Here is a 14976-nt window from a genome sequence, read left to right on the forward strand (position 1 = left end):
GAGTGAGTTCTAGGACAGCCAGGGCTACACAGAGAAACCCTGTCTCGAAAAAACCAACCAACCAACCAAACAAACAAACAAAGATTATTTTATGTATATGAGCACTCTACCTGCATATACCCCTGTGTGCCAGAAGAGGGCATCAGATCTTACGATAGATGGTTGCGAGCCACCTTGTGGTTGCTCGGAATTGAGCTCAGGGCCTCTAGACAAGCAGGCAGTGCTCTTAACCACTGAGCCATCTCTCCAGCCCCCCTGACCATCACCTTTGCAGCATGATCTCTGAACACCTAGAGAGCACACCACCCTAGGGTGCTAGAGAAGGAGCTAGTCCCTCAGCTGGGCCTCAAGACTATGATACACACTGGCTAATGCCTTCCCTCTCTATTCTGTAACCCAGGGGCCCAGGTCAAACATAGTAAGACAAGGTGTTCCTGGCAGCTCCAGAGAGACCCCATTCCTGTCTCTTCACGGTCTTCCAGTGCTTTCCAAAACCCTGGTGTCCTGGCTCATCTCACCATCTCACCTCTCAACAGTTCCTGCCTCAGTTCTCACATGAGCTCCCCCCTGGGAGTTCAGGGTGATCTCACTCTTACCTGAGCAGTCCTTCCAAGGCTGACACACATTCACGATGTCACAGACTCACATTTATGGGCACATGAATTTGGGGGCCAGTAGACCATGCCACAAAACTCCAGAGGGTGGGGGCTTGGAGAGATGACTCAGTGCTTAAGAGCACTAGCTGCTCTTGCAGAGGACCTGGGTTCGAGTCCCAGCAACCATGTATCTCTTCACAGTCATCTGGAGCTCCAGTCCCAGGGGAATCTGGTCTCTGAGGGTACTGAACATACACAGTGCGCAAACATAGGTGCAGGAAAGACACCCATATGCAAAAGATAAAAATAATAATAATAATTAAAAAAAACTTAGCGGGATAAGGAGTGCAAGCCAAGTTTAGAGTCTCCCAGTTGGTCAGAGCCCAGAGCAGAGCTTGACAGTCTCCCCCTCAGTAGCAGCTATGCCTTGAAGTCCAGGCAATGCCTTGCTGCCAGCGTCCCCACAGCAAACCCTGCTGGGCTGCCTCTATGACACCCCTACCACTCCAGAGACTAGGAGCATATTCCGGATCTGTTGTTAAGGGGCAGGGTGTGATATGTGGCGTGCCATCGTTTGTGTGGAAAAGGGCAAAACGTGAATACACACGAGGCTATTTATAGTTGCAAAGATGACCTAGAAAGATAAATAAGAAACTAATAAAAAATAGTGACTTAGGAGCTCGGGGAGGTAGATTTTAACTTTCCCCGAATGTACTTGGCTGTATCGGTTGACGCCAAACCCGTGTGGCCGTCCTCCATGTTTAAGAAAAAACAAAACAAAACAAAAAAATTTTAAAAAACCCTTCAGCTTTAAAACAAAGTACCCTTTAAAAAGAAGCCAAGAAAATAAAGCTTATGCCGGATTTATACACTAACCAAGCAGAGGGTGAAAAAGATTTATTTCAAATGACGTGAGAGCAGTGTTCAGATTGGACACTTTTAGCAGGCTGCATCTTCAGAGAGAAGAGAACAGCAGAGACCATGGATAACGCTGGATCAGGCCCCACTATCAGCATAGTTTCTGCCATAGGGGTTCCCCCTCCTTGTGCAAACTCAACAGTTCTGAGAAGGTACCCCAGTTACTGTTGCCGGAGAAAAGCATGCCCATGCAGGATCTAATTGGTTACGTAGCAAACAAGAACTGGACCTGGGTTTTCATGGTTTAAACCAGAGCTTTCTGAGGAGGCTGGGAGTCCTGGCCACTTGGCAGCCATGAGGCTGAACAGAGCTCTAATCCACCTGCTTGTGGCTGACTGATTACAGAGCAAAGGAAGAAGGGGGAGGGGTGTGTCCGAAGGATTTGGGTTATGCAAAAAGTTAAGGAACGAAGCAGAGACTATGCAGAGTTCATGGCCTAGGGCACTGAGCTGAGGAGACCTTCTCTGGCTGTCCAGGCGCCCTGCCCGCAACGGGGTTCAAATACGTGTTAATTTAGAGAATTAATTCCAGGTCCAGGTGTGACTTAGTGATAGTGCTTTCCTCGCAAGCAGTTTTACTTTCAGTACACACATACACCACACACACACACACACACACACACACACACACCACACACACGCATACACATGTACATGTGAGCACACACCTGAGCACATATGCATGTGTGCACACCGGTTCATTCCCACAATTCTGAAAAATAATGAAAAAGGTTTAATCTCACAACCATTGGAGATCGTTTCTATGCCAACTAACTCCTCACGCTGACAATTGCTGATTAAGGGGGTTAGGGAGAGATCCTTCTGTGTCTTGTAAGTTTGGAGCAGTTGATATGGACAGTTCTTCTTTGTTAGAAGTTGGTTAACAAATTCAGGGTAGGTGTCGAAAGTGGAAACTGGCCCTCTGCAAACCCCTCTGGAAGCCGTTACTCAGGTAGCTATCACTGATCACCAGATACACATGCACACACACACAGACACACACATATATACATGTACATATTACAGACAGACACAGACACACATGCACATATACACAGACACACACACAAACATGCACATACACAAAGGGACACACGTATATACACAAACATATACACATGCACACACAGAGAGATACACACACATACACATGTACACAGAGACACACACACACATACACATGTACACAGAGACACACACATGCACACACAGAGAGCACACATAGATACACACATATATGCACACGCATATACACATACACACAGATACAACATATATACATATACACAGAGACACACATACACACACATATATATGCATACATATGCCATACACATGTACATATATATAGACAGACACACATGCATACATACACAGACATACACGCACACACAAACTTGCACATACACAAAGAGACACACACCCTTTAAAAAACAGTGAAAAGGAGACCATGTGTCTGCCATATCTTCCATATCTCTTCGGTTGCTGGTACTTTACTGGGGAAGCCACAGGAACCTTGTTGGGGACAGAAACGGGAGGCTTGGTCACTCGATGGGCCACATACAAACACAAGCAGAATGATGAGAACCCTTGTCTGTGCACACGATGAGAAGAAACATCCAAGTTTTGTTCAGCTTCCTGTAGCGTAGTTGGTATCTGGTGTCCCCTCAGCATGCAAAGGAGACGCTTGGAAGAGCGCAGGGGCCCTTCCTATAGGACATGTTCTATAGGAACTAAGTTCCTGGACCGGGAGGTAGAACTGTAATCCTAGGGCTTGATTGCAATCCACCCAGGGTCAGTGCCAGATTACAAGGGACACAAGAAACCTATCCTTGGGAAGGGGTTCTCAACAGTGGATCCCCAACATGTATCTCAGAGCCCACGGGAGGTTGACTCCACCCCAGCCTCCTGGGAGAACTCCAGTACCACTTGGAGTGTAGTTTGAGGCCCAGCCTTGGTCTACTTGGGAGTTCTGTCTCTAAATTCTCCTCGCTCATACAAAGTTGGGGCCCAAGGGTAGCTTACAGGCCATCCTCAGTCTCTTGGCTGTGGGGTTTTCCCTGCATGCTTCCCTCAAGTGTCCCCTCCTCTGACCAGTCCATCAGAAGTGACAGAAGGCATTGTTTCTGCCTCCCACTCTGGTCCATAAAGTCAGAGCAGCACTGTACAGGGCACGATCTGGGGTCTCATCCTGCCTCCTTATCTGGGACGTTATCCACCTCATCTGGACTCTGCTCTTGGTTAGTGCGATTAGACAGTTTGAGCTCTACAGGGAGGCTTAGGGTGGAATGGATATGGGGGTGGGGGTGCGTGTGTCTCATCAGAGCCGGTCTGCTTTGCATACTAATGTGAACTCCAGAGAAAGAAAGACCCAGCACTTGAGGCCGAGCCCAGAAGCTATGTTTAGCAGTTTCCCACCTGCTTTGCATATCGAGATAGATCCGTGTTCTCCACAAGGACAAGCATTTTGGGGTCACTGGTCCAGAGCGATGCTCCATGTCCCACTTGCAGAACAGAGGACAAGGTTTAAGGGAAACGCAGAAAACATTTCCTGTGTATCTATGTGCCTTTCCAGGCCACCTGCCAGTGACACAGAACGCTGGCCTTGGTCCAGGTGGGGAGGGGCGAGCACAAGCCTGAGTTAAGAGTGAAGATCGTCACTGTCGTTAGGAGTCACGCATCTTCCAAGGACAGGCCGTGGATGCATCTTCCCTGTCCACACACTGACCCCTCTTGAAGTCCAAATGGACAGTTGGTGACGGAGAAGGCAGCAGGCACACTCCTGTGTAACCAGGCCCCTCCCTCAGAAAGAAAGGGGTCTTTCCTAGGCGAGCTGCCGCCATGGAAGCTGTCCAGCTCTGCAGGCAGCCCTGGTATCTTAATGACTGGCATGTGGCCGCTCAGCAGCCAAGCAGGCTGGCTGTGTGCACAGAGCCAAGAACAAAGCGGGCCATTAAAAGGCAGCGCAGAAGCTCCCGCTGCAGGCTGTGGAGCCGGAGCAGATGGGGAAGGGCCGTCTTTCCAGGCCAGGGACATCAAGGATCAGTCTGTCACCCAGGACTAGATGTCTGGGACCTCACCGGCCAGAGACTGGCCAGTCACACAGCAGGCTACAAAGTCAGTCTGAAGAGGAAGCAGACGGTGTGATTTATCCCCAGACCTCCCCCACTGCAGGGGTTCTGAGGACCGTCTTATTCATGGCTTTTCCCTGTCTCTCCATTGCCATACTCATTCGCTCATTCATTCATTCATTCATTCCTCCACTCATTCATTCATTTCTTCACTCATTCATTCATTTCTTCAGCATTCATTCATTTCTTCACTTATTCATTACTCAAACTCACTCATTCATTCATTCCTCCACTCATTCATTCCTCCACTCATTCATTCATTTCTTCACTCATTCATTTCTTCATTCATTTCTTCACTCATTCATTCATTTCTTCACTTATTCATTACTCAACTCATTCATTCATTTATTCACTCATTCATTCATTTATTCATTTCTTTACTCATTTGTTTATTCATGTCTTTGTTCATTACTTCTTAACTCATTCATTCATTCATTTCTTTGCTCTTTCATTTATTCGTTTCTTGACCCGTTCATTTAACTTGTTCACGCATTTCTTCACTCATTCATTTCTTCACTCATTCAGTAAGTTGTACATCCATCTACTCACTCACTCATGAGGCTTTTGATCAACACTTACTATGTCACCTGGTGCTATCTGAGATTCTAAGGAGAACCCTGGAGAACCAGCTATAACCCTTTCTCCAAACATTTGCAAGTAAATAACAGGCACCCGGAAGCTAGTGAGCCAGAACACCCAGAGGAGGCAGTTAGGCCCTAAACCTAGCCAGTGATCTTCCCATTTTTCCAGAAAGACAAAAATTGGAATTTTTTTTTTTTACATTAACACTCCAAGTATCAATATTGACACTTACTTCCCCCAAGTTTTAAGTGCAGAATATGTATCAAACAAAGCAGACCTGTGAGCCCCACCCAGTTCCTGGTCTCAGGTCCTAGAGCCAGCCATGCTATGAACAATAGAGAGAGAAGACATGGGACCAGGTGGGTATCTCTAGCACACAACTGTGTGTGGTAGTCCCTGAGGCCAGCTGGCCTAGGCTGTGGTGACAAGGCTATAAGTGTGGAGATCGAGAAACCACTCCCACCTCAGGGTGGCAGAGGGCCTCAGGCCTCTGCTGCTGCTGAGATCTTGTGCTGAACGGACAGCAACTCAGGCTGCCTCCTAGGATACCCAGGACTGTGGTATTCCAGCCAGCCGCAGCTCCAGGTCTCCTGATAGCCTGGCCACTCCTGACACAATGGTAATGTCCCTTCCACTCAGGGTCAGACTCAAGCTTCTCCCTCATGGCTGTCTCAGGGGTACCCCTCTCTGTCTTATACAAGGAAGTCCCTAAATGCATGATCTGTCTGGGTTCTCCAGGAGAATGGCTAGTAGGTTGTAAAGTCAATAAATAGGGCTAACATAAAACACTGGCTCAGGCTTCCCAGCATCCAGCAGCCTCCGTCCTCCATGTATGGCCATCCATTGTCTCCTGTGTCCTCATGCTGGCTTCCCTCATAGGTCCAAGTCATTCCTGATGGTAAGGGCGCTGGCCCTCCAGGGCCCCCTGTTGAGCTCAAAGGAACCCCATTTCCACAAAGCCCTAAATCTAACTGAGGTCATTCGGTGACCCGGGTCAGGGCGTGAGCATCCTCTGGAGGAGGCCTCAGGTCACCCCTCACCCTACCTACCACTCCTTGCAACTACATGCAAGCCTAAAGCCGCACCTGAGCTCCAATCTGCGAGCCGTGAACTCCAAGTGTAGCCTGCAGTCCCAGCTGCTGCTCACCGCTCTTCATTAGAGCTGAAAGAACATGTACATCTTTCTCATCTTTCCACTGATTCGAGTGGACACCTGGGCGTGGTCAGTCGGTACCCGGAACGTTTCTTCTCTGCGTAACCTCATGTGCCTCTGCACATGGCCCACACAGCTCCTCCATGTACTGGTCAAGAGTCTTGGGGGCATCCATCGGCCTTCCTCTGGCTACGGGAGAAGCCCATCTTAGGGACAATGTTCTCTGGACTTATAAGGTTTCAACACATAAGCTGGTTCCTTTGAAACAGAAGCTACTGGCCACCCTCCCCCCATACACCTGAAATGTATGTGCCCACTAGTAAAAGGAGGGACAGAGCTGTCCTAGGTCTGGAACCACCTCCTCATCTTGTCTCTAGCCAATCACCACCCGCCCCATCTTGTCTCCAGCCAATCACCACCCAGGCCTGGGGTAGGAAAAGAGCGGCCTCCCTCTCGAGCTTGCTGTAACTACAGAGGTGATCTGGGGGGGTTGTAGCAGGAAGTGAGGCACAAGCAAAGCCGTCTCTAGCCACAGAGATGCAGCCAAGGGTTGTCCCTCGTTCCCATCACTTATCATCCCCACGGTTGTCTGTCGGTGTTGTAGAGAATGGAGCATCTCCCAGCTCCGGACTCGCCTCAGCTATTAACTGGCTCTAGAATGTCTTCAAGTACACTTAGCTGTTTCGTAGAACATTTTGTCCACTTAGAATTTGTCAAAAAAGAGTCCTGCAACCCTTCAGACAAGGGTGCCCAGGAAGGGGCTCAGACTCAGCTTGGAACTCGGGGAGATACAAGTTGTTGGCAGCATCCTAGAATTGAGATACCCTGAACTCAGGCGTCAGGCACGGGCCCTGATGCCCACGGCAACCACTCAGCTCAACTCACACCCGTTCGGCAAATGAACGTCAAGTTTTTGATGACGCCTGGTATAGAAGAAGAGGCAGCTCACACACCAGAGCGAACTGGAGCAGTTGTGACTTTTAGGGACCTGTGATATTAAATAGCAGAGATGGAATCTAGACGGTGAGTGTCAAAATAAGAGGATGCCCTATTTGGCTTCTATGTGCAATATCCTTGAGGTCACCAAGTTTGAAAACCCCTGGCATCTGTCCCTGCTAATAATAAGTACCCAGCCCTGGATGCATGTATTACATTCAGACAAAAGACTGAATTTTCACCCCTTACCATGACTCAGTGAAAAAGATTCTATGGGCTGGAATGCAGGCGCAATGGCAGCTGCTCCAGCAGTCATTTTGGGCCACATGGCATGATCTATAAATGACATATCCACAGGCCACATGTCACCGAGTATAGCTATGACAGGGTCCCAATACAATATTATAAACTTAGGTCAAACACTATGAGATGTATGTTTTATAACTCAATTGTGTGGTTCTTGGGTGTGGATTTTATAGACAATGACATCAGGGCTCAGTGTCAAAGGTTGGGCACGCCTAAATACAAGAATTCAAAGTGTTCGGCACTGCAATAATACAGGCTGCATCCTGACTTTGTATCTGAGTATATTGCCGTGGAGTCGCCTAATTTTAGCTGGGGACATTCCCTAGGTATTACAGACTAGGTGTGACCGTGTATCACAATTCTGACCAAGACATTTTAAGTAGAAATACTGTATTTTCTTTCCAGAAATTCTACTAAGAAGTAGGACTGTATTGCTCATTGCAGACTGATTCAAGTCCCCAACACTGAGTTTACGCCGAGCCTACCTCTAATGTAAGGGTGTTGGGGGAGGGGAAGCTGAAGGCTGTCTGCAGTGGATGGGGGCATGAGGGTGGGTTCCCATGATGGGGTCAGTGCCACCCTCTGCCTGTGACACTCTCCCATGGGAAGGTGACAGTCCACAGGCAGAGAGGCACACACTAGTATGGCCACCCAGACCACTGACTTTGGACCTCAGCCTCCAGGGCCTTCTGATCATAGCAATGAGCTCTGGTGGTCCACTCTCCATAGGATGCAGACTGACATGTGTCAACCGTGGACTCAGAGTGACAGAAAAGGATCAGAAAATCTATGACGTTTCTAATGATAGAGCAGACGTCGAATGGCAGGGAAAGGCTCGCAAAGTAACTTTTGAGAAAAGAGAGCAATGCCGGGCAGCGGTGGGGCACATCTTTAATCCCAGCACTCAGGAGGCAGAGGCAGGCAGATCTCTGTGAGTTTGAGGCCAGCCTGATCTACAGAGTGAGTTTCAAGATAGCCAGAGCTACACAGAGAAACCCTGTCTCAAAAAAAAGGAGGAGGAGGAGGGTGAGGAGGAGGAAGAGGAAAAGAAGAAGAAGAAGAAGAAGAAGAAGAAGAAGAAGAAGAAGAAGAAGAAGAAGAAGAAGAAGAGGAGGAGGAGGAGGAGGAGGAGGAGGAGGAGGAGGAGAGGAGGAGGAGGAGAGGAAGAGGAGGAAGAGAAAAAGAAAACAGGGTTGTGCAGCTTAGGAGCCTTGATACAGGCACAGGGCTGGGTTGTGTCAACTCTGAAACATGAAAAGTTTCTAGAACAAGGAGAGGTGGGTTCACTCCTCATAACGTTGTCCTCAGAGTCCACACCAACCAAGGCTGTGGGGACTCTATAGCTGTGATGTACTTTCCAGAATGTTCCAGAGGAAGAAAAGCCTACATAAGGGTACACCTATAGCCTCCATTCTTCCAAGAGATATGAGGAGCTGGACTGCCTCCCAGGCATCCTAGGGTCTAGCTGGGCTGTTGGGCCTGTGGGTTTGGTGACCTTGAGTTCAGCCAGTCACAGCCTGGGTTCTTTCCTCCACAGTCTTCAAAGTCCTAATGTTTGAGAAGTCAGGGTGGGGCATAAAGGTACCCAAGTCCTCCACCATCTGGCATCTCCTAGACACCTAGAAAAGACAGGGCTGTGGCATTCACCATTATTCACCCACAGTCCAAGTTCATCCTGTCCTTGAATGAGAAGCTTTGAGACTCCGGCCAATGAACACCTCCCCAAACCCAGTGCTAGACATACCTCAATCGGGCTGGGTGAACCCCAAGAAGACCACGGATGCTCTAAGAAGCTAGATCACTGGGTGAGAAGCAGGGGGAGCCACCATGAGCATGAGGCCTAGGAGAAGTAGGTCCCCAGGCATCAGAAGGTGGCCACTTCCAGTAAGCAGTAAGTAGGACTCAGAAACATGGCCCAAGTACAGAGGATCATGTGACCTGGCTCAGACCTGCTGCCACCAGCTCAAAGAGATGCTAGAAAAGACAATGGGCATATACCTGTGTTCTGGGAGGGTCACCAGAGCAGCCTCAAGAGCTGACTGGATCATTTCAGGGCCCCACTCCCCTCACACACACACAGGCTGTCTTTGCTGATGGTTCAAAGCTTAGCTGACTTAGTGGAGATCGGCTTTTCTTACCGCCACAGTTAGGTGCTGCCTGCGTCTTTGGGGTGCCAAGCAGCCTCGTGGCATCCACCTATTGGTAAGTATCAATGCCTCAAGTTATGACCGTGTCCTGGGGTCTAGGTTGTTCTCACTGATAACCAATAAACACACAGACTAGCTGTGCAGGCGGGCACTGTAGCCATCCCAGGCTGTTCCAAACCTAAACCTAACCTGAAGTTTGTGGGTTTGGGGACTGACAATGAATCAGGAAGAAGCAGCTAGAGAGAAGACAAGGCTGGGGGAACCCAACAAAGTCTGTCAGTGGGGCAGAGGGAAGCTGGCTGAAGGATACAGGAAAGAGAGGCTGCCAAGAAAATCCCTCGGACTGCAGAAGGGTCTGATGAACACATGTTTCCATAGGACTGCTTGCTTCTGAATGACTGAAGTTTTGGGACAGCTACCTCTGTGGGGGCCCTTGGGTGAGGTAAGCTAGGGGTGGGGTACAGAGAGACTGTTCCTGAAACACCCCTTGGGACACAGGTCCACATGCTCAGAGGTGTCTCCCCCAATCTGATGCATGATGAGGTATAAGGGGCTCAGAGAGGAGCCTGGTTCTGGGTGCTAACACATCAAGTGGTTCCTCTAGGACACCTTGGCATGGCGGAGGCATGGCCCGCTCCATTGAAAGGTAGCTTATACACAGTCTTGACACATATTCCTGAATCCCACAGGCCATGACCTGATGCACTCTGACCTCGATTCCCCACTGTAGCGGGCTGAGGGCACTCCATCAAGATCCATCTGGGACCTACATGCAGAAACCTGCTTGGGTAAAGCGTGTAATGGAGGAGTCACAGCTGAGGTCCTACCTCTGAGCATCCTGGACTGGAACGGGCTCTAAAGGCTGTGCTGTGTCCTAATGAGAGGGGAGAAGAAGGAGCCTGGGAAGAGGTGAGCAGAGGGGACACCACATGCAGAAGGGAAGAGAACAGAGCCCTCCTCATGCCTTCAGAGGAGACAGGATGCTACTGGTACCCTGACTTTGGACTTCCAGCCTCCAGCTTTATTCTTTTTATTTTTTATTTTTGGTTATTTAATTTTTTGGTTTGCCAAGACAGGTGTCTCCCTGGCTGTCCTGGAACTCTCTCTCTCTCTCTCTCTCTCTCTCTCTCTCTCTCTCTCTCTCTCTCTCTCTGTAGACCAGGCTAGCTTCAAACTCAGAGAGCTGCCTTCCTTTGGCCAGATCAAAGGCGTGGGACACCATGCCTGGCTTGGCCTCCAGCTTCTGAGAGAATATAATTCTGATGTTAATAAAACATTATGATCTTACCGGGCTCTGGCAGCTCCAGGACACTGACTCCAATCCGCTCAGGGGGTACTGGCATGCCCAAGTGTCACTTTGTACCCCCTTATTCTGTACCTACTCTTAGCGCTTGGCAGTAACCTCTGAGTTTTACACATGAAGCAACCTCATACTTAATTTTTCTTTTGTATATACTTTTTAAAATAAATTTTATTATTAATAGAAACTGTAAATAAAAACACACACAAAAACAAAAACCAAACACACACACAAAATCACTTTTTTTTTTTTTTTTTTTTTTTGGCTTTTGGCTTTTGGCTTTTGGCTTTTGGCTTTTGGCTTTTGGCTTTTGGCTTTTGGCTTTTCAAGACAGGGCTTTTCTGCATAGCCCTGGCTGTCCTGGAACTCATTCTGAAGACCTGCCTTTGCCTCCCTAGTGCTGGGACTAAAGCCCTGTGCCACCTGGCTGAATCATTCTGTGATGGGTTTGTATATGGTCAGCCCAGGGAGTAGCTCTATTAGGAGGTATGGCCTTGTTGGAGTGGGTGTGGTCTTGTTGGAGTAGGTGTGTCACTGTGGGTGTGGGCTTTAAGACCCTCATCCTAGCTGCCTGGAATCCAGTCTTCCACTAGCAGCCTTCAGATGAAGATGTAGAACTCTCAGCTCCTTCTGCACCATGCCTGCCTGGATGCTGCCATGCTCCCACCTTGGTGATAATGAACTGATCCTCTGAACCTGTAAGCCAGCCCCGAGATTAAATGTTGTCCTTATAAGAGTCGCCTTGGTCATGGTGTCTGTGCACAACAATAACACCCTAAGACATTTTTCTTTTTTTAAAATCACATTATCACCTTTTTATTCTTTTTATTTTGTTTGTGTTTATGTGAGGACGCAATGCACCTGTGGGGAGGTCAGAGGTCAGCAAGCTTGATGTCAAGCTTCCTCACTCAGATCCATCTGGAACCTGCCCAACACTACTAACCCCAGTCTTCAGGCATCCACACAGGTTTGACTGAACTCTTACCAGAGCTTACTGAAGCCGATTCCAGCTTTGTCCAGTGCTGGGGAAGATTCATTGCTGTCGTTATTCAGTGTGTATGTGTGGATATCCTTGGGAGAACGTCCCAGAGACAGAGCCCCTGGCTAAACCTGGTCTGAATTCTCAGACCTGCTGCGAAGATCCTGCCCTAGTAACCCGGAGAAATGCCTTTCTCTTTATCCCTACAGTAATGTGTTTGAGTAGGTTTTTGTTTGGTTGGTTGGTTGGTTTGGTTTTTTTCTTGCTTGTTTGGTTGTTGTTAGTTTGGTTAGGTTAGGTTCAAGATAGCGGCTTATGGGTCTAGGCTGGATTTGAACCCACTATGTAGCTGAGGAAAAGACCTTAGTCTTCTAGCATGCTTAAGGCTTTGGTGTTCACAGTCAAGTCTGCTGTGGCTGCGATAAGCCTGTGATCCACCTCAGCAGGATGCACAAAGAGCCGGAATAGATTGTGTGAATGGCCGACGTCATCTCCCTTAGTTCCAACCTTTTTGGATACACCTCTCGTTCCCTTGCTCAGTCAACTTCTCCGTGAACTTCTGGTCCTCCTGCCTCCGTCTCTTGAATACTAGGATTACTGGCATGCCACATCAAGCCTCAGGTATGTGTGCTGAGGATTGAACACAGGACTTCCTGTGTAGTAGGCAAGCATTCTTCCAAGAGAGGCAAGCCCTCTCCCCGATTTCCTTTTTTTTTTTCCCCTCTTGTAGTCCAGGGTGGCCTGAAATTTAATATGTAGTCAAGGATTACCTCGAACTTCTCATCTTCCTGTTTCCATCCCTCCCGCAAGAACTGGAATTACAGGTACGTGCCACCATGCCTGGTTTATTATACGCCAGGCATCAAATCGTGATTTTATGCATGCTGGCTGAGAACTCTATCCACTGAGATATACCCTACTTCTTGTCTTGTTCTTCTAACACTGATTTGAGCATCATTGCTCTGAGTACTTCAAAAAGGGGGTTCTGGAAATTATCCTTCCTGCCAACAATTCACAGCTGCCTAGGTAGCAAGGCTGGTGCCCCTCGGGATGTGAGAGGAATCACTTGTTAAGTCACTCGGGCCTGGAGCCATTTGTAACTTGGTGGCTATACTGGTCTCATATCCCTCCACACACCAGACAAGCCCAGGGCGTGGTGAGTGGGCAGTGCACACTGAGTCCACTCACTGGTGAGCACAAGAGGGTGCACTGTCTGTAAAGAATTGCAAAACTGACTGTTTTTTTTTTTTTTTTTTTTTTTTTAGAGATGTCAACTCTAGCCAATCAGGAACACTATTCTTTTGGGTTCTTCCCTGTACCCTACCACCTTGCCCAGCAAGCCAGACAATTCAAGTCACACCAATATGCCCCCAAGAAAAAGAAGAAATAAAATACAGAGGTTTTTTTTTTTTTTTCTTGCAAAATTGAGGAAATATATTCCCCCAGCTATTAGGGAAACATCCAGAGAAACCCCAAACCATAATCAAAATTTAAGAGTAGCAGTTCCTTGTTTAGTTAAATATAGACCCATTTGACTTAGCAATTTCACTTCTGTTCCCAAAAGAACTGAAAGCAGGAACTTAACGATGTATCTGTGCACATAATGTTTACGGTCGTGTTATTCACGGGAGTCACACAAAACCAGAAGCACTTAAGAGTACCCATCACCAGGTGAGGAGATACATGCAACCAAGTGCTGCCTGTTCCTTAAAAGGCAGGAAATTTTAAAACCTGACACCACAGGAGTAAACCTTGAGTAAAAGATGCCAGAAACGCCTGAGAGGTCTCGTCTATATAGAAGAAGCCAGCATGGTCGTGTAAGCCTGTCATCCCAGCATCAGCGAGGTTACAAGAGGATCGGGAGTTTGAGGTCATCATCATCTACACTACACAGAGTTGGACAGTTGAGGCCTTGTCTCGGTCTCTAGAATCAGATCTGTAGACAGAAAGCAGAACAGTGGGTACAAGGCCTGAAGAGGGGACCTGAGGGATTGTGGTTTAACTGGATTAAGCTTTAGTGTAGACCAATGGGAAATTGATGGTAGGACTACTACCCAATATGGAGCCTGTTCAGTACCACACCTAAGAAATGATTAAATTGGGCCTGGAGAGATGGCTCAGGGGCTAAGAGCACTGGATGTTCTTCCAGAGGACCCGGGTTCAATTCCCAGCACCTGCACTGCAGCTCACAACTGTCTGGTAGCTCCAGTTCCAAAGGATCCATCACCCTCAGACAGACATGCAGACAAAGCACCAGTGCACATAACATGAAAGTTAAAATGAAACATGATTAAAACGATAAATTGTGTTTGTGACCTATATGCAATCAAGCAGGAGGACAGAGGCCAACACTGGAGGCTTCCTCGATCACTCTCTGCCTTACTGTTAGAGATAGAATCTCTTGTTGAACCTAGAGCTTGCTAATTAGGCCAGGCAGGCTGCCTGTGAGCTTGTGTGGCAGGTGCTTTAATAACCAAGCCATCTCTCCACCCTTAAAATAGTAATCTATAGAGAAAAGAGCTAACCAAGGTCACGGACCTGTGTGCTGTGCTTGGGAGCCGGCCCGTCTGCTGCCTGCACATCCCCTGATGAAATCCAGCCAGAAAAGAACTAAAAGTGTCTCAGCTTGACACTCAGCTCTAAGTGGCCCACAATGGCTTCGGTTGTGAGCTGCCAAGCCAAACCTTCCTTCTAGATTTTTCCATGTCACCATCCCATCAGAAGCTTTCTGCCGAGGTAGAGAGTCATTTTATAGAGGGAATCTCTGAGAATTGAGATGTTTCCTGCTAAGTGTCAGGATGACTATGGAGGGGGGGGGCGAGGGTTGGGGAGCCTGGCTTTCCCAGGGAATGGCCTTCCAGGTAGAATCGCAGTACCTCCTCCTCTGACAGTCCCTGGAGAGGCCATGTGACCAGGCTTCTCTCAGGGA

General features: G+C 48.3%; 1 long non-coding RNA gene across 1 annotated transcript; it reads left to right on the plus strand.

The window, feature by feature from the left end:
• Window positions 1-12256: 12256 nt before the first annotated feature.
• Window positions 12257-14299, plus strand: LOC143435206 (uncharacterized). The gene is made up of 3 exons (XR_013105303.1): window positions 12257-12668; window positions 12778-12871; window positions 13313-14299. It is a non-coding gene; the product is annotated as an uncharacterized LOC143435206 (long non-coding RNA).
• Window positions 14300-14976: the final 677 nt, after the last annotated feature.

Source organism: Arvicanthis niloticus, chromosome 20 (genome assembly GCF_011762505.2).
Source record: "Arvicanthis niloticus isolate mArvNil1 chromosome 20, mArvNil1.pat.X, whole genome shotgun sequence".
Taxonomy (NCBI): Eukaryota; Metazoa; Chordata; class Mammalia; order Rodentia; family Muridae; genus Arvicanthis; species Arvicanthis niloticus.